Raw genomic sequence first — 19,472 nt, 5'->3', positions numbered from 1 at the left:
GGGAATGTAGGAAACAGAAACCACAGTTTTCAAAGTTGTAACCTGGTGATGACTGAACCCACTGTAGGAACCATTGAGGAAGAGTTGGCGACATCGAAGTAATAAGAACAGACGAGAGAGAATGAGATGGATGAGAAGAGAGGACACACCACAAGAGAAGCTGCGTAGATGCTGGAGACTTATAGAGATGGAGGCGGTGTCTCTCATCTCAAAAGAGGGGCAGAATATGTCGGAGGTTGTAAAGGCACTACACGTCTATTTCAACTTCTAGAATAACCACAATATGTGACAAGAATAAGTCACAATTTTATATTTTACTATATTTGGTTACCCAGACCAGCTCAAGCTTGAGTAATAGAATGGCCGTTCGACGTCAAAAAAAAAAAAAATAGATAATCTATTGTACCAAACGAGAACCAATATTTTCAATTTGTCTTTCAATGGAAAACACTTCTTATGTAAGGCTTGGGGCAATTTTCAAGATTTTTAATCAGAAATCATTATTTCTCACAGTAGACAAGCCAACAACCACATTCTTCTATTTTTTCAACAGGACCTAGGAAAAAAAAAACAGAAGACCGAGTTATTAAGCTTTCCAGAAAAATCACGCTTACTATTTCAAAAAACAAGAGGGCTAAAAGTAAAAATCTCACCGAATAGTTTAAACTAATCCCCAGGATCAAACAGAGACTGTGAAAGGATATATCTATATTCAAAACGTAGTTCCTGGCTTATTTCGAGTTCGTACATACACTTAGATAAATATCACAGCTCGCTATAAACATCAACATGTACAATTAAAGAGGCACACATGAACAAAAGGATATTATACATATTAAGCTCTAGACCAATGCTTGACAAAACTGCCGTAAAGAAAGCTCAGCACATACAAAAAAATTGTGATCATCAAAACGAGAGAAAGGGCAAGACGAAATCAAGTGCCAATTGGCAATCAACTAACTGATTAAGACTTCTGGAAATGTGATATTTAGATAGTAGAGATTAATAGTAGGTTTTCACAATGGCTAACCCACTCAAAATACTGTACCTTTTATCGCGGTAAATACTCTTAGTGGAGCACAATATGATCTATTATTGATAGATACTGAGATTCTGATTTCGAACACTGCGAATAATTGACGCCCTTATCCAAGCTTCCGAACACTGCGAATAATTGAACTGTGACCCTGATAAAATCTCGAAATTCATTAAGATGTTGATTATGGAATTTGTCATATCCCCTCAATCAAATCATCGAAAGGTTTGCAAGCCTTTTCAGCGTTTGCATATGATTAAAGGTCTTTCATTTATTGGATCAGTTTATGAAGGAATAAATGGAAATCAGTTTCATCTTCTCCATTTTATTTCTGAATTCAGTTTCTACAAAGCTTGAAAAAACAGTAATTTTGTTTTGGGGTTAGATTTGTTTGGATAAATTTGTACTTTGGTTGATGTGGTGTTAGGCTGGAGCATGAATCTGGGTTCTTTTTAACATTCTGGCAATTAAAAGATCAATCTATTGCCAAGACGGATCAAACTTTAAATAGTGATTCCATCTTTGCAGGCTTTGAAAGACAGCCAAGAAGAATTCAAGAAAATCATCAGAGCAATCAATGTTTGAAGCACATTTACACAAACAGCTAAGTCATCTATATAACTTTATCAAAACCTCTAAAGCTTTCTGCAACTCACTTTTAAAGTTACAATCCAGAAACATCAAAATCTGATCAAGCTGTTGAATCCATTTGTTAGTTAAACATCTGAAAGCTCAAGGTTTGTGATAAAAAATTTAAAACCTTACAATTTTTTTTTTAAAACACATATAATTGGATTGGCCTTTTTTACTTTTTAACTGTTTTTTTTTTTTGCTATTGTTAATATCATTAAACTGAAACATGATTTACACCAAGATAATATAATTTAATTTTAGTGTCACCTAAAGAGCTTTCGGTTCTTACTTACAGAGATGGTGTTCTTGATCTTACGATCAATAGTGTGAAAAAAAGTTGCAGTGATAAATGAGGTGTTTCTGTGAAGAACATTGTTGTGTTGTTTCCAAAATGAAATACGACAGCCTGAGTTACCATTTTCCGAAGGAAGAGCCGGTGCTTCCATCCCATAGTAGCAGCAGAAGTAGAATCAGTACTGCGATGGAATTGTTGGCTTGAATACTTCTGATCCGTGCTAGCAGTTCTGACCAATTAATAAACGTTTGCTGGTCCGCTAGAAAGCAAAGGTATTGCTTTGTTAAGGTTATAGGAAGCAAAGGTATTTGAAGCTCCAGATCATGATTTGTTGTTTTAACTTATTGCTCAAATATATGGTTTGACTATGTTATTCCTTTAATTAATAAAACTGTTTGTATTCTTTTTCTGACAGTGCCAAATCTGCTGAAATATAAGTCAAATATTTGAAAGTTCGACATTTAACGAAGAACTTTACAGAGACATCACTCAGCTTCTGGCTCTAGAGAATTTCAGGTAGATTTGCAGCACCAGTTATGTCCAAATCCGAAGCTTAATCCTGAGTTCAACATATCAACAATATTGACAAAATTAATTATCTCCTCTTCTTTGATGTATGCCATCAAAATTTTATTTAATCTTTAACTTACTTGAGTACTGAAATAGCTTTCTGTTACAGGTTGTACAAAGTCTTCAGCATTCTTGAGATCAGCAGTAGGAGATAAAAAAAAATGCCACTGATAGTGCAGGATGAAGATGAAAACTACTACTTTGTAAAGGAGCAGATAAGTAAGTCTGACATGTGACTTCATAATTAAACCTTTAACAAAGTAGACATATCCTCCTTTTGAACTTATTTTATTCCACTTAGGTCGTTCAACAGTGTTATGTTTGAGAGTTTACAAGAAGTAGAATGCATGTTTGCTCAGTAGTATATTATATACATGTGGGATTGCTCATATAATACATTGAAATCATGACCTTTTACGGGATGTTATCAGAATGACATTGCTAGCTTTATTAGAAACTCATGTTAGATATGATTTTGGTTTAAGTGAGTCTTTTGTATTCTCTAGATTTTTAATTCTTGCAGCAGAAACACTATAAATACAAGTGGGCACATTTATAGTTAGTTAACCTGTTGTGATATGTGTTTGAACCAGGTTAAAGGTCGATGCAGAAGGCGGGAAGCTACGTAATTTTTGAGTCAAGTATAATCATGGCTCAAGCAAGTTTATTGTGGCATATACTTTCATGAATTTATCTCACATTGATTCCTTACTCATGTTCGAGCTACCCGATCATGATCAGATTATGTAATTTTTGAGTTTACTATCCCGCCTATAGGGCGGGCAAACCCTAGTTATATAAAAGAGTGTTTTGCTCTCTCTTTTTTGCGCCACGTAGGATTCCACCTAAGAAAATCGTCTCCTAACAGCTCGACACGTGTCCCGTCCGGTGTTGCACTGCTTTTCATTTAATCTAATGTGATCATGGGCTTCGTTAGCGTGTTTTGGGCCGAGAATTAGGACAGCGTATCCGGCCCGATAAAGTGTATTTCGCCTCTAACCCTAATACGGCTGAAGCAAAGACACGAAGTTCGTCTCTCCTCTTCTCGCACGGCGACGATGAGAGGTTCGCGCTTCCTCTCCATATCTGAAACGTTCCAGAGTTATGGCTTCATGTTTTATCCCTCCTCCATGATTACCGAATGAATCTTCTCCTATAAATAACACCTTCGATTCAACGCATCACTACGATAAGAAAGTGTTTGGTTTCATCCAAGGATATTAGAGTGTCTTTGATACTGGTAAGTCATTGTTCCTTTTGCTTTTTCTTTTGCTAATTTATACTTCCCAATGATTTATTAATTCTTTGTGTTGATGTGATTCCCTAGCTTGCATTAATCACAGAGGTAAACCAAAACATTCTCCAAGGACTTTACACTCGAGAAAGATGAAGAGACATATGCGTGAGTAGACATTCTAAACTGACTGTATGATGCAAGGATCTTAGAGTCTGTTCATGAGGCCTGCTTGCTTAGTTACTAACACATTCCGAACACTCCAATACTTTCTTGACAGTGGGCTGCTGCATTTTGCCTCTGTCGAAGACCAGAAGAAGAACGTTTGGCAATGGACGTATGTTTATGCATCAAAAAACTAAAGGATCTGATCCCGTAAGATCCAAATCTCTCTTCCTCTCTCTGATATTAATCTGACCCTTGGGTTATCATCTTATAAGATTCTCAATTTCTGTTTGGAGTCTGTATCTTTTTCAAGGTTGTGCTTAGTTTCGAAGTGTTAAAGGTCTGATTGTATTTACTTATTCTTCTTGCTATTGAGTAGTACTAAATAATAAGATTTTTTATTTTGTTGTTTTAGTTTCTCTGTGAATGTAACATTATAAACTCTAAAAAATGGTATGAATTTTAACATTTGCACCAAAAAAAAAAAATGTAACATTGTAAATATATTCACTTGGTATCAAGGTCAGCCAGAGAGAGAGAGTGTATCATTGTACTGGATTTAGTTGTTGGAACCATCCAAACCCGTGAGAAGATTTCTTGGTACAGTGTAAATGTGGCTTGAGTTTTTAATTGTAAATTTAAATGTCTAGGTGCTGGCTATCGAGGAAGTGTTCGAGCACAGGGTGACATAGGTGGTTCTGAACGGGGATGGGTGAGCCGATGTTGAACCTAGAGTCAGTACTACTTGATGCTCATCGTTTTTTGAATAAGGTAATATTTGCCATATATACATGCTTCTTCTTTTTTTGTCAAGTTATATACAAGCTTTCTTGCTAAGCGTCTAATTATCTATGCACTATAAAATTAATTGACAAAAGCCAAGACAAGTGTATGTTTGATGAGTCATTAATATGACTGTAAACTGGCACGTGATGTTTTCATATATGATATAGTGCATGAAATGTTAAAACAATAAGACATATCTAGCAGTCACTCTTGGTATGCTTTTCCTTTTCAGTAAGGACATTGAAATTGGACAACTAATGGTTACAAAAATCTACATTTGTCGTGTTCCAAACATAAATGAGAAGCTTGCCTCTTATAAGCTTACTTTCTTGCTTTATTCGTGTGTTGTTCCATAACTAAAATGATCTTTTACACAAACTTCTCTTGATTATTGTAATTCTCTTTGTTATTACTCATTCTTGAACTTTTCTTAATTCACTTTACATGATCCATCCAAACCGGGAGAAAAATGTACCAAGTGCCAAGTCTTATCCGCTGGAAGCAATTGTGAAGGATTGTCGTGAAGTAACAAACAGACGAATCTCCTTCGAGTATGCTCTTCTAGGTTTGATACCTTACAACCCGATACATGGCCGTGCCAACATGAAGTGCTGCCGAAGCTAAAAAAAAACAATTTAAAAACTGTCAACGGTACAGAAAGTTATTGTAGTTTAGTGTGCAAAAACATTTATTTTTTTATACAATTTTTAGTAATTAACAATTGTTTTCATATTTTTTTAAGTTTCTTCAAAAATACATGTTTTCATTGGTCTCATATGTTACTTAACTACTCATAGAGATGTTAACGATTTTATATATAAAAAAATGCCTGAGGCCAGTGCTTCATTTTTTTCTCACGTAAGCACGGCGCTGCAGTGATACAGCCCGATATGAGGATCACGTGAGATATTAAAAATATATTTAAAAATTCATCATCCCAAATTAAAAATTATTGGAGTTCAACGACAAACAAGAAAAAATAATTTCTATCTATCTTCATTATCTTTATTGTTAGTTGAGAATTTTTTGGTTTCATACAATTTAAATTTATTTTCAAATATAAACCAAATAACTACATTGAACAAAAAAACATTTAAACAATATTATTCACTTGAAAAATACTACAAAATATTAAATTAAAACTGGAAAATTAACTAATAGAAAATTAAAAAATATAACCAAACAATTTACATTTTTTTGTAACTTACAAAACTATTAAATTAAAACTGGAAAATTAACTAATAGAAAAATAAAAAATATAACCAAACAATTACATTTTTTGTAGATTTAAAGGGGGAGGGTCCATTAAATTACTTGGTAATTGGAAACAAAAGTTATAAAAATTGCAAGTGAAATGAAACATATCTATAGTCCAACCAATTAAACACCATAGCTTAAATTTAATTAACTTTTGTTCATTTTGCTTATCACCTTATATATTTTTCAATAACAAAAATAAAAAAAATTTGGATACAGAAATTCAAAATTTGTAAGACAAAAAACAATGAAAATCTTAAAAAATTTATAATAATATACCTACTTATGTATTTTAATAGATTGTACTATTTATATATTAAATAAACATACAAAATATATAATCAAAATTTAAATTTAAACAAAAAAATCGGATGTAGCCCGGGCCGACCCTAGTTGTATATATGATACTAGTTAAATGAAGAATTATGGATGTGTTAGAAACTCCTAAAACGCGTGTAAGAATAGAGCCATGAATCACAAATCAAAACAATTGTATATATGACACTCCGAGGAGAGTGATAAAGGTCTACAAGGACGATTGGATCACTATAATGCCATTTACATGTTTAATAAACAAATCGATGTTCATCTACATGTTGAGAAAATAGATTACTTAAAAAAAATTACACTTTTAAATAATCTAAAGAATTCTTCTTCCTATTTTAAACGAACCCTTTGGTTCAAAAATGAAAGAAAAGGCAGTCTAAGTCTTTGATATTAAGTGGGCGTGGAGCGGATATCATGATTTTGAAGATATCTATGAGTCATTACATTTTATCCTGATCAATACTTTTATTACTCCCTCCATTTTATAATCTCTTATATATTAAAAAAAGTCATTTAATTTTAATGTGTTAATACTATATTGGCTACGTGACAGCCTCACATCACTTTGAAGATGAATACGTTGACGTGTCGCTTGAACAGAACTTCTCACCAAAACTCGGTATACTAATGAAAAATATTTCCTATTTTGATTACACTAAACACGAGGATTTGCTTATACTAAACAAGTGGATTTTTTGTATCATTTAGTTCATAACGATCGAAATGATGAAAAGCTAATTGGGTCTATATTATGTTGTATGACCGGTCATTGTCGTGATATTGGTCAAGTCTATAACTTGGAATTATTTTGAAAAAGCAGAGAAGCCGACAGTAGAGAAGTAGAGAAGTTCATAACGATCAAGTTTAGGAGTAGGGAAGTTGAGTAATATATGATCAGAGTAGAGAAGTTCTTTATCTACTGTGACGGTGAGCTTCGTCTGAATCGAAGACGCAGTTGATGGACGAGGTTTCATGAAGGAAGAAGGAGTCTTTGGCAGGCCCATGTTTGGCGCGATTCTTTTCCATGACTCCACCAAAGTTGAATCAATCTTGGAAGGAAACTCCGTTGGAAAGGTATGAGCCGTAACTGATTTGGAGGATGCGGAGGTGACGGATCGGGAGAGGAGGCAAGAAGCTTGTCTCAACATGGAGGTGATTTGCATCTCGGAAATATTTGCAGATGAGACGCAAAAAGAGAGTCGATCCTTGAGATTCTTAAAAGAAAAGCTGTAGCTCCTCAAGTGTTCTCGGAGTATGAAGTTCACGCACTTTTGTCTGATATGTGTTTTGTTTATATCAGCCTCTGATCGATTGCTCTTCCTTCTTCATCTAGATGCAGTCGGTAAGAGGATGGGAGAAGGTAAAGTTATGTTTTTGTTTTCTTAATCGCTTTGACTAAATTGATTTTTTTGTAAAAGGTCACATATCAAACAAAACACACATTAATACACGGTCCATTTTTGATTAATGTAGGTTGGGTTTAAAACCTACAACATCCCATTTGTGTAGAAGTGTATTTTATCAATATCCATTAAGAAATCCAATTGTTTAAGTTTCTAAATTATATTAGATTTTGGTAATTAAAAAATTAATATAATAAAATTACTAATAAAAAATATATTACATAAAAAATACTATTAATGAATTACATAAAATTAATTTACATTATTAAACTCTTAAAAACTAATTTCTATGAGTATAGATATTAGATTATCTTATTTAAAATTTTAAAATACATAATTTTAAAATGTCACCAGTACAAGCAACACAAATAATATTGGATGTTTTTTTTCCAACTATTATCTAGATTTAACTGAATAGCACAAAATAACACAAACAAACTATTATCAATCATTTTAACCGAACAAAACAAAATAAACATGGATTTAGAACGATAGTTATATTTTCAGAGAAAAACCAAAAAATCAATTTAAAACTGAACTGATATCCAAAATAAACAAACCTAATGTTTCTTATCTTAAAAATAACGAAATTAATAATCTCATCCTGCGCAAGACGCGAGTTATTATCTAGTATGAGATATTTAGCATAAATCACAAAATTAAAAAAACTTAACTGTTTAGAAGATAATATTGTTAATAATATAAATCTAAAATAGGATAATCAATCATAAATAATACATTTAAATATAATTGGTCACCAATTTTCAATGTAAAAATAAAATTTCTTGTTGGAGAGATATGAATGGTTATATAATTCTTTATATATATATATACATATTGAATCAAAACGGATATCCATTGAGTTATATTTCTAGGATTTATCTTTCGGCGATGTTTGAGTCAGTTTTTGCTCCTCTCCTTTTTCTTCCTATGATTTATGCAAGTTCCATCCATCCTCGTTCTAGTTCTTCTGTTGACAAAATTTTCTTTCATTTCATCTTTGGTTGATTCTTAGTTTGAAAAGTCAATAAATCTTTATCTTAGTTTTGACCTATAATAGGTTAAGATAATAGTTCTCTTTTAAATCGAAGATTTCAAAATGTTCAATTTTGGCCTTGGGTTTGAATTCACGAAGCTTGTGCTTTAGACGCAAAAAATATTAGATATTCAAAGGCACCATACTTTGTATAGTTGACTGTGGTGCAGTAGTCAATTCTTTTTACCAAGATAAGAGAGGTCTCATAGCTTTTTAGTTAAGAGTTAAGAGGCCGTATTTTATATTACGTACGCTAAGAAATCAAACTTAAGATACCTACAATAAACATGTTCTAAAGATTGTTTTTTTTTTGAAACATTTAGAGCATAATTATTGGGAGGTTCTTAGGGTGGGATTCTTATCGGAATATAAGAACCCGTCTCTTAACTTATAACTAACAAAGATAAGAACCGTTTCTTAAAACTCTTATTTAAGAGCCGGTTTTTAGTTTTTTTAATTAAAAGTTAAGAGACATGTTCTTTTATTCCGCTAAGAACTCCATCTTAATAATCCTCCAATAATCAATAATCATGCTCTTAATAAATGTTGTTTTCTTTTGAAAATTCCAAGTAAAGGGTTCAATAGGTAAAAGCCGTAAGCGCATGAAATTATTGTTTTGCTTTAACCGCCAGTGTATAACGGGCTGGGCTTGTAAGACTGTGGCGTCGGCAGAACACATGGATACAAACATCTTTTAAGCCTAAACCTCTTACTGAAAAATGCAAAATCACCATGAAATTTTAGAACTATACAGAGAGAGTAATCAATCGAGAGAAGATTAAGAGTGAGAGATGAATGTACAAGCTAGGGAGTGTTACAGAGATGATCACACGGTGAGATCTATGGAGCTCGGATTGGAAATTATACAAGAAAGTTTCTCACTTTGCCTCTTGCTATGCAACTGAACAATGTATTTTCGGTAAGTAAAGTTACACGCTAGATGTCGGTTAAATTACTAAAATACCATTAATGAAGGAAGCAAGCAATAACATTTAAATTTCAGTGGCACAAGTTGTAAATATTTAAATGACCCAAGTGATATTTTAAAAAGTTAATTCAATTGATAAATTAATGAACATTTGGTTTTAAGTTCAAAGGTTGAATATAACTTCATAAAACAAATCAAGTAATAAATTATAAATCTTCATAAAAATGTAATCTCATCAGTATTATAAATGATAATTAACATATATTTTCTTTATTTCAAAGAAAATAATATTATTTAAAAAATATATTTTGGTTTTAATATTTTCTTAAATATATTATGCAGAATTTTCTATAATTATTTGCAGAATGTACTTATGATAAAGTTTAAGTTAAAAATAATTAATGTCATATTAAACTATTTCATAAATTAATAACTTTATGAATTATAATTCTAATACAATTTATTTATAAAATATTTACTAAAAATGAATAGATTTTGTGAAAGTATTGCATATTTAGGAGAAAGAGATATAACTTCTATTTTTCATTGAAAGTTTTATCGTACGTCCATTTTCCGCTTCAGAACCGTAATCGAAATCGAAATCTTAAGGAAGCTTACAGAATCTCGGTTCCAAAAAGCTTCTAAATATCATATTTAAAAATACATTGGAAGCATACAGTTCCGTTTTAGAATAACACTTCCGTTTAAAAATCACAATTTCATAAATCAATATAATATAACATCATGTTTATGTTATTATATCAAATTTAAAATTCGGTAGTAATGTAATAGAGAGAATATAAATATACGAATATAAAACTAATACTATAAATTATATTTATGCATTGAGGTTTTATTAGAGATGGAGCATATATATTCAAATATATTGTGTCAATTATTTATGAAATATTGAAATAATTAATATAATAATTTCTTATAAATTTAACTTACATGTATTTTCATAGTTTTGATTTGAAATCATTAAAATTATTATATACTAATAAATGCTTTATTTTTAATTTGAATCATATAAATTTTAGTCACAAATTTTAGTCACAAATTTTATTGTATTTTAATATATATAGATAGATATACACTTCCAACACGCACCCGTTTACTATTTTTTTATAAAAAAAATCTTGCTTCTGCGTTTCATACAATTTCGCTTTCGCGTACCCGCTTCTAATTCCATGTAACATAATGTTTCGGGAAGGGTACAGGAGTTTATCAGATGAGTGAGTTTATTTTCTAGGATTTGTGGTTTGAAACCACAATTTCAGATCTGGATTGAATTTTTCTTTTTATGAATCCAAATATCTTTAAATTTTACTATCACATCCATAATTTATTGAATGTGATTTATGTTTTTAATAGAGGAAATATAGAAAGAGAGTATTTTCCCATGTGTATTGAATAGAGTAATAGGTCAATTTTGTAATAAAATTATAAAATATCTTAAAAATTCATATTTTAAACACGTTTTAAGAATAATATACTTTAGCTTTTACTGAAACTTATCAAATACTATATTGGATATTTAAAATTAATATAAAATATAATATTTATTTCACATAATATATAATTAAATAAAATTATACTTGTAATGTCTATTGGGAAAAAGTTTAGGATTTAATAAAAATTCAGAAATTGACAAAAGAACAAAGAAAACGGAATATCAGAGTTGGGTCTGACTACAAAGCTAGAACCAAATATCAGATAAATAATTTTATGTGTCTTTTTAATAAGTTTTTATTATGTTTTTTTTGTAATATTCTTGTTGTTTAATTCTAGTTTTAAAATATTATAAATCTTGTTTTAAATTTTTTATTTAATTTCATGTGTAAAACTTAAATTTATAAAACAAATTTGAAATATTTATGAGATATAAAAGTTTTAATGATTAAAACAATAAATAAAAAAATATTTAAGAACTATAAATATGATGTATAATTGTAAGGACCAAAATGCAAATAAAAAGATGAAACTTCAAATTTGAAGTTTTGAAAAGTGAAACTGTATATTTGGAGTTTCACTCTTCAAAACTTCAAATTTGAAGTTTTGAAGTTTCTTTTAGGAAAGCAAAAAACTCTATATTTGGAGTTATAGAGTTTCTTTTGAAGATGCTCTTAATACTCTATGGTTGTGGTTCAAATCTCAGGCAAAGGACTTTGAAATGTTTGGCCAAACAATAATGGTTCATAAACCAAACAATAATAATAGCCAAGCTCGGCTCTGCGAAATACATTTAATTAACTTATCAATGCTTTGTACATTATCTGACTAACATTATAACTTATGAAATATGACATGTATCGTCACTGAAATCATTATTAGAATCGTTAGAGAAATAAGTTGGTCAATCTAAACATATAATATACTTTTCATTAAATAACTATAAAATCATTTAGTAATATACATACAAGATTTTTTTTTTATTTCTTTAGATAAAAGATACAAAATTATCAAATTTGATTAAATTTATATGACCGTTAATGATTTTAAATAATAAATTTTTTATAATAATTTATGTATCATTTATATTTTTTTAAAAAAAATTATAAGAAAATTAAAAATCACATTAATAATATAATAAAAATTTAGATTTTTTTGTATAGGTTATATTTTGAATTTTTCAAAACGCCCACAATTACTAAAAATGGCAAGAATTGTGGAGTCTGGGGGGGGGGGATACTCGAGGTATGCACTAGAAATCATGGAATAAATTATGTAGTCCTAAGGACGAAGGAGGCTTAGGGTTTAAAGATCTCATATATTTTAATACAGCTATGCTTGGAAAACAATTTTGGAGATTAATAGGAAAACAAACACATTATTCTCTCGTGTGTTCAAAGGAAGATATTTCAGGAATGCATCGCCCCTGAACCAATCAGATCGTACTCGTCCTCCTATGGCTGGCGCAGTATTATCTCTGCTAGATCTCTGGTTAGTAAAGGACTGATCAAAAGGGTGAGATTAGGAACATCTATTTAAGTATGGAATGATCTTTGTCTCTCATCCACTCGCCCGAGACCAGCAAATAAAAATCAACACAATTTTTTTCCGAATCTTACAGTGGATTCTCTCATCGATTTAATATCGAGAACATGGAATTTACAGGCAATCCGAACTTCGGTGGATCCTCACGGTGTGAAAATAATTGAAAATATACCACTTAGTCGTCTCCCGACAGGAGATCGTGATGGATGACATTTTACAAATAATGGGAGATACACGGTTAAATGTGATTATCAAGTAAAACGAGTGTATCCGGATAGAGAAAGAACATTGTCAGAGTATGGTCCTTCGGTCGTACCTTTGAAAGCTTTTTGCTGGAAAGTACGCTGCCCGCCTAAAATGAAACATTTTCTATGGCAACTGATATGACGATGTATAGCGGTAAATAAAAACTTAAAAGCAAGGGGAATGCAGGGGGATATAATCTGCGCACGATGTGGAGCATCTGAAGAGTCCATAAATCATGTGTTTTTTGAATGTCCACGGGCGGTACAAGTTTGGGCCCTCTCACCGATCTCATCGAATCCATACATCTTTCCTACTCAATCGCTATTTGCGAACATATTATTTAATTTGGAGGTGTTCTTCGGAGTTGGCAGATTATCAATTTGCGTGGATCTTATGGTATATATGAAAATGCAGAAATAACAAAGTATTTAGCAATTTGGATATTGATCCTAAATATACTCTAAAATTGGCAGAAACAAAATAATTACTTTGGACTGAGGCACATATTTCACTTACACATGGATTGGATCTTACCAGATTATCGTTAGAAGCAACAATACTAACTATCCCAGGACGATGGTGTTTTACGGATGGGTCATGGAAAAATAAGGATTTATATTCATGACTAGGGTGGTATAACATTTTAGAATGTTTTCATGGTTTAATGGGAGCGAGAAATACAAGAGCGAGCCACTCGCCACTACATTCAGAGATAGAGGCACTCATTTAGGCAATGAAATGTATGGGGAATCTAAGATAATATAATGTTATATTTGCAATAAATTGTTCTCAGTTGGTGAAGATAGTTTCATAATCTGAAGAATAGCCAGCTTTTACAAGTTATTTGGAAGACATAAAGTTTTTGAGGAGAAGTTTCAACAGCTCAGAGATCATTCATGTACCACGCAGTGGCGGAGCCAGACAAATGTTTTACCGGGGCAATATATGATTTAAACTTAATTTATAGGGGGCAATAGTAGAAATTTTACCATCTAAACCATATAAATTTTGAATAATCAATGAAAATACACAAAAAAAATCAATATTTCATAAGGGGCAGTTGCCCTCTTTCCTCTCTACCTCCCTCTGCCACTGAGACCACAAACGTAAAATTTGATAGACAGTTTCACACGAAGTGCAAGGAAGCAGTTATCTTTTGTCGTTCATATGGATGAAAAGTTACCAGTTTAGTTTACAGAATTTACATGAGTTTGTTTATGTTACTGACAAAAAAAAATTTTAATTTTTACAATTTTAATTTGATCAAATCATTAAAATATATTTTACATATCTTTTGTTGATATTTTTTTTTAAATTTTTTTATATAATAAAATATCTCACTCTATCTAAAACGTGGTTTATTATAGAGTGTTAATATTTTAAGAACTGTCACCCTGCAAAGGGTCAGTCTTTACCTAGTAAAGTATTATAGTCAATTTAAATTGTTAATTTACCAAAACTGAAAACTGCATAACCTTAATTATAAATAAAAGATTGCATTCAACTCATAACCTTAAAATTATAATATTATCATGTTAATAAATTAATAACGCATTTGCCAGGAGATTAGCTCTGTTCACACCCCTGGCAATGCTCCTAGTACAATTAGTTACGAAGTTTATGAGTTGGCTGGTCATAGTGTTTCATTATCATACATGTGTATTGGGAATATATTCCTATCAACTATTTGCGGTGCGTCAACGTCTAGTCACATGTATTATTAGTTGCAATTAAATAAAGGATCAAGAAAGCCCTTCAAGTAAGCGTGTTTCGGATAAGAATTCTTAAATTAAAAATTTAACGTAAAAACTCATAATTTGATTTTATTAAGCGGATTAGCCTCTCTGTCTAGAGTACCCGTAAATTTTTAGTTTAGCTATTTTTACCATAACTAAACTTAGCTAAGATTTTTTACCATAACTAAACTTAGCTAGGGAGTTTTATCCTAACCAAACTTAGTTAAGGAATTTAAATATTTGAAAAAAATGAAAATACAATAATAATGATGTAAAATTTTAATAACCCAAATTTATAAATATATCACTTAAAAATGCATATAGATGAGCTAATTTATCTTTTAAATTCGTACTAGATACAATATAGTTTGATATTATTTTCTAAATTACATGTTTTTCTAGATCCGAACCAAACATGATCTCTTGGGGTTTTCCCTCATTAGCCCAAGACCCAAGAAGCCCAAAAAGAAGAAGAAATATCTAGAGAAAAATGGAGAAGGATGAAGAAGTGTGTAGAAAAGGAAGTGTGTAGAAGATGAAGTGTGTAGAAGATGAAGTGTGTAGAACTAACTTGTAGTCTCCACTTACTAGTATAAATAGGGGTGCTTAGCACCATTTGTAATCATCCAAGAATCAAGAAAAACAAAGAGAGAAAATATTTGTAAGAGAGAGTTTCCAAAAACAAAATCTTTGTAGTAAACCCTTTCCTAAATATTAAGAGTCTTCTTCTTAAATTTTCTAGTTGTCTAATACCATCTTCATCTCATCGATATTGGATAATTTTCCCAACAGCTGGTATCAGAGCAAGGTTACCGTTATCTTTGAAGAAGTGAAGATGGAGGCCACCGTTACCTTTGAAGGTGACATGTTCAAACTCACGACGGACAACTACTCTTATTGGAAACCGATGATGGAAGATCACCTTTATTGTAAGGATTTGCATGAACCCATCATCATGAAGGAGAAGCCGGAAGGAAAGGATGACAAAACATGGGAAATACTAAACCGAAAAGCGGTTGCTGTAATCCGTAAGTACATTGACCGATCTCTCTTTGAACATGTTTCTACCTACACAAATGCTTTTGAATTATGGACAAAACTTGAATCCATGATTCAAAAGAAAACACCTCGAAACAAAGCTCTTCTTGTTCGACGGTTGGTAAAGTTGGAGTACAAGGATGGCCAGAGCATGATGGAGCACTTGAACAATTTCAAGGGGATTGTAAATCAGCTTAACAAAGTTGATATGAAGGTTGAAGACGAAATGCAAGCCCTTTTACTCCTCAGTTCACTGCCGGAGAGTTGGGACACACTAGTTGTCACTCTAAGCAATTCAGCACCGGAGGGAAAGCTTACCATGGACACCGTCACTGATAGCCTTCTAAACGAAGAAGTTCGCAGGAAGGAACGAGGTTCGAGTTCATATTCAGAAGCTAACATTGTTGATAGACGAGGTAGAGAAGAGACTCGTGGTCAAAACCGAAGCAGAGGACGAGACCAATCTCGAGGAAGATCCAAGTCACGTCCGAGAGTTACTTGCTATTACTGTGGCAAACAGGGTCACATGAAGTCGGAATGTCGGTTTTTCAAGAAAGACAAACAAGCCGGTAATATCAAACCAGACCGGTTCAATCCTACAAAGAAGCATGAAGAAAAGACTACCACCATTGTGGAAGACCAGAGCGAAGAATTATATCTCGTTGGAGAATGTAATCTTAGCTCTGATGATAGCTCATGGATCGTTGATTCTGGTGCTTCTTTTCACGTCACCCCTCATGGAAGCTTCTTCACAACCTATCAAAGTGGTGACTTTGGTAATGTTCAAATGGGAAATCAAGGAAGAAGCAAGATCATTGGAAAGGGGGATGTTATTCTTACATCAAACACTGGATGTAAGATAGTTCTCAAGGATGTGAGACATGTTCCCGACATGCGACTCAATCTCATATCAACCGGAAAGCTCGATGATGTCGGCTTGGACAGTCATTTTGGTGGTGGCAAATGGAAGTTAACCAAAGGAAGTTTGATCATGGCTCGAGGAAGAAAAGAAGGCTCATTATACGTGACTCAAGCCAAGCTTTGCAAGGAAGAAGTAAACGTTGCAAGTGATGACATCGATATATGGCACCGAAGACTCGGGCATATGAGTGAGAAAGGTTTAAGTATACTTTCTAGCAAGAAACTTCTTCCTGATATGAAAGGTATTTCTCTCTCACCATGTCATGATTGCTTAGCCGGAAAACAACATAGGGTCGCTTTCCGAAGATCATCTACGCCTATAAGAAGAAAGCATATTCTTGATCTTGTGCATACTGACGTATGCTCCATGTCCGAGAAATCCAATGGAGGGGCATCATATTTCGTCACCTTTATTGATGACCATTCAAGGAAGGTATGGGTATACCTTTTGAAGTCAAAAGATCAAGTTCTTGATGCTTTCAAGGAGTTTGTAGCCCAAGCAGAGCGAAGTACGGGTCAAAAACTCAAGTGTGTTCGATCTGACAATGGTGGAGAGTACCGAGGTCCCTTTGAAGCGTTTTGCAAAGCTCATGGAATCAGGATGGAGAGGACACCACCAAAGACGCCACAACTGAACGGGCTAGCTGAAAGAATGAATCGAACGATCACAGAAAGAGTTCGGTGCATGCTCTCTCACGCTAAACTACCCAAACCATTTTGGGGAGAAGCCATAAAGACTGCAGTGGACGTCATAAATCTTACACCATCAGTTCCTTTGGAAGGCGATGTCCCGGAGGAAGTTTGGTCGGGTAAGAAGGTCTCTTACAACCATTTGAAGGTGTTCGGTTGCAGAACGTTTGTCCATATACCTAAGGATGAACGAGCCAAGCTAGACTCTAAGACTAAAGAGTGCATTTATCTTGGATCACCAAAAGACGAATTCGGCTATCGGCTTTGGGATCCGGTTAACAGAAAAGTTATCCGGAGCAGAGATGTTGTTTTCTTCGAAGATCAAACAATCGAAGACATCAACAAATCAAAGAAACCAAAGCTAAGGGTTGTAAGGAATGAAGATTCTCATAAGCCTCAAGATCATGAACAAGTGATTGGAGATGATGGCGAAGGGGATCCAATCATGGATCCGAATGGTGATGAAGGTGAAGAAGAAGTTCAAGTGGAGCCAGAGGAAGAACATGAGCCAAGAAGGTCTGGAAGAGAGACAAGACCATCTGTAAGATATTATCGAGATGAGTACGTTAATCTTACAGATGAGGGGGAGCCTCAAAGCTATGAGGAGGCCATAGGAGACACCCATAAAGATAAGTGGGTTGAAGCTATGCAAGATGAAATGCAATCCTTGCATGATAATCACACTTATGAGCTGATGAAGCTACCAAAAGGAAAGAGAGCCTTGAAGAACAAGTGGGTGTATAGGTTGAAGTATGAAGATAGAAGCTCAAATCCAAGATACAAAGCTCGATTGGTTGTGAAAGGATTCAACCAAAAGAAAGGCATAGATTTTGAAGAAATATTCTCTCCAGTGGTGAAGATGTCCTCTATCCGAGTGGTTCTTGGTCTAGCAGCAGTTCTAGACTTGGAGATTGAACAACTCGATGTCAAGACGGCCTTTCTACATGGTGAACTCGAGGAGGAGATCTATATGGAGCAACCTGAAGGATTCAAGGTTCCAGGAAAAGAAGACTTGGTGTGCCGATTAAAGAAGAGTCTTTACGGTCTCAAGCAAGCCCCAAGACAATGGTATAAGAAGTTTGACTCCTTCATGGTGGATCACAACTTCAAGAAAACCAAGAACGATCATTGCGTTTTTATAAAGAGGTACGAAAGCGGCGACTTTCTCATATTATTACTCTATGTTGACGATATGTTGATTGTGGGCCAAGATCGCAACAAAATAGCCGCATTGAAGAATGACCTAGGAGAGTCCTTTGCAATGAAAGATTTGGGGCAAGCGAGACAGATTCTTGGAATGAAAATCACTCGGGATAGACCAAAGAAGCTTTTGTGGTTATCCCAAGAACGATATGTTGAAAGGGTGTTGGAGAGATTCAACATGAATAAGGCAAAGCCAGTGAACACTCCACTTGGTGGACATTTCAAGTTATGTTCGGAGCAAAGTCCAACAAGTGAGAAAGAGAAAGAAGAAATGAAGACTACCCCATATGCATCAGCAATAGGCAGTCTCATGTATGCTATGGTGTGCACCAGACCGGACATTGCCTATGCAGTAGGAGTTGTGAGTCGTTTTCTAGCGAATCCAGGAAAGGAGCATTGGAAAGCAGTTAAGTGGATCCTACGCTATCTACGAGGCACAACGAAGAAGTGTCTATGTTTTGGCAATGGAAAATTGGAGCTGAACGGTTACACCGATGCAGATTGGGCTGGTGATAAAGATTCAAGGAAATCAACATCAGGATTTGTGACTACCTTTGCAGGGGGAGCTGTTTCCTGGCAATCGAAATTACAAAAGTGTGTTGCCTTATCCACAACGGAAGCGGAGTACATCGCAGCAACGGAAGCATGCAAGGAGATGCTATGGATGAAGAACTTCTTGCTTGAGTTGAGAGTAAAGCAAGACAAGTACAACATGCTATGTGACAACCAAAGTGCTATTCACTTAGCAAAGAATCCAACGTTTCACTCTCGCTCAAAGCACATTGATATCCGACATCACTGGATCCGAGAAGTTCTTGAAGAGAAGCTCATACATCTCACAAAGGTACACACCGACAAAAACTGGTCAGACTTTATGACCAAGGTATTACCGCTGAAGAAGTTTGAAGATTGCTGCAAAGGCACTGGGATGGCAACGGTTTCGGGCTAAATCGGGAAGGGGGAGATTTGTT

At 33.6% G+C, this 19,472-nt stretch overlaps 1 long non-coding RNA gene across 2 annotated transcripts; it reads left to right on the top strand.

Moving 5' to 3' along the window:
- Positions 1–12: 12 nt before the first annotated feature.
- On the top strand, positions 13–11,053 carry LOC106345338. 2 transcript variants are annotated; one of them, XR_007324217.1, is made up of 6 exons: positions 13–2,236; positions 2,380–2,480; positions 2,644–2,753; positions 3,128–3,774; positions 3,862–3,936; positions 4,049–11,053. It is a non-coding gene; the product is annotated as an uncharacterized LOC106345338 (long non-coding RNA). The 2 variants fall into 2 exon arrangements; XR_007324216.1 differs by having other exon boundaries at positions 15–2,236; positions 3,862–11,053.
- The last annotated feature ends 8,419 nt before the right edge of the window (positions 11,054–19,472 follow it).

This window comes from Brassica napus, chromosome C5 (assembly GCF_020379485.1).
Source record: "Brassica napus cultivar Da-Ae chromosome C5, Da-Ae, whole genome shotgun sequence".
In the NCBI taxonomy this organism is placed as follows: domain Eukaryota; kingdom Viridiplantae; phylum Streptophyta; class Magnoliopsida; order Brassicales; family Brassicaceae; genus Brassica; species Brassica napus.
This window is presented reverse-complemented; position numbering and strand designations above follow the sequence as displayed.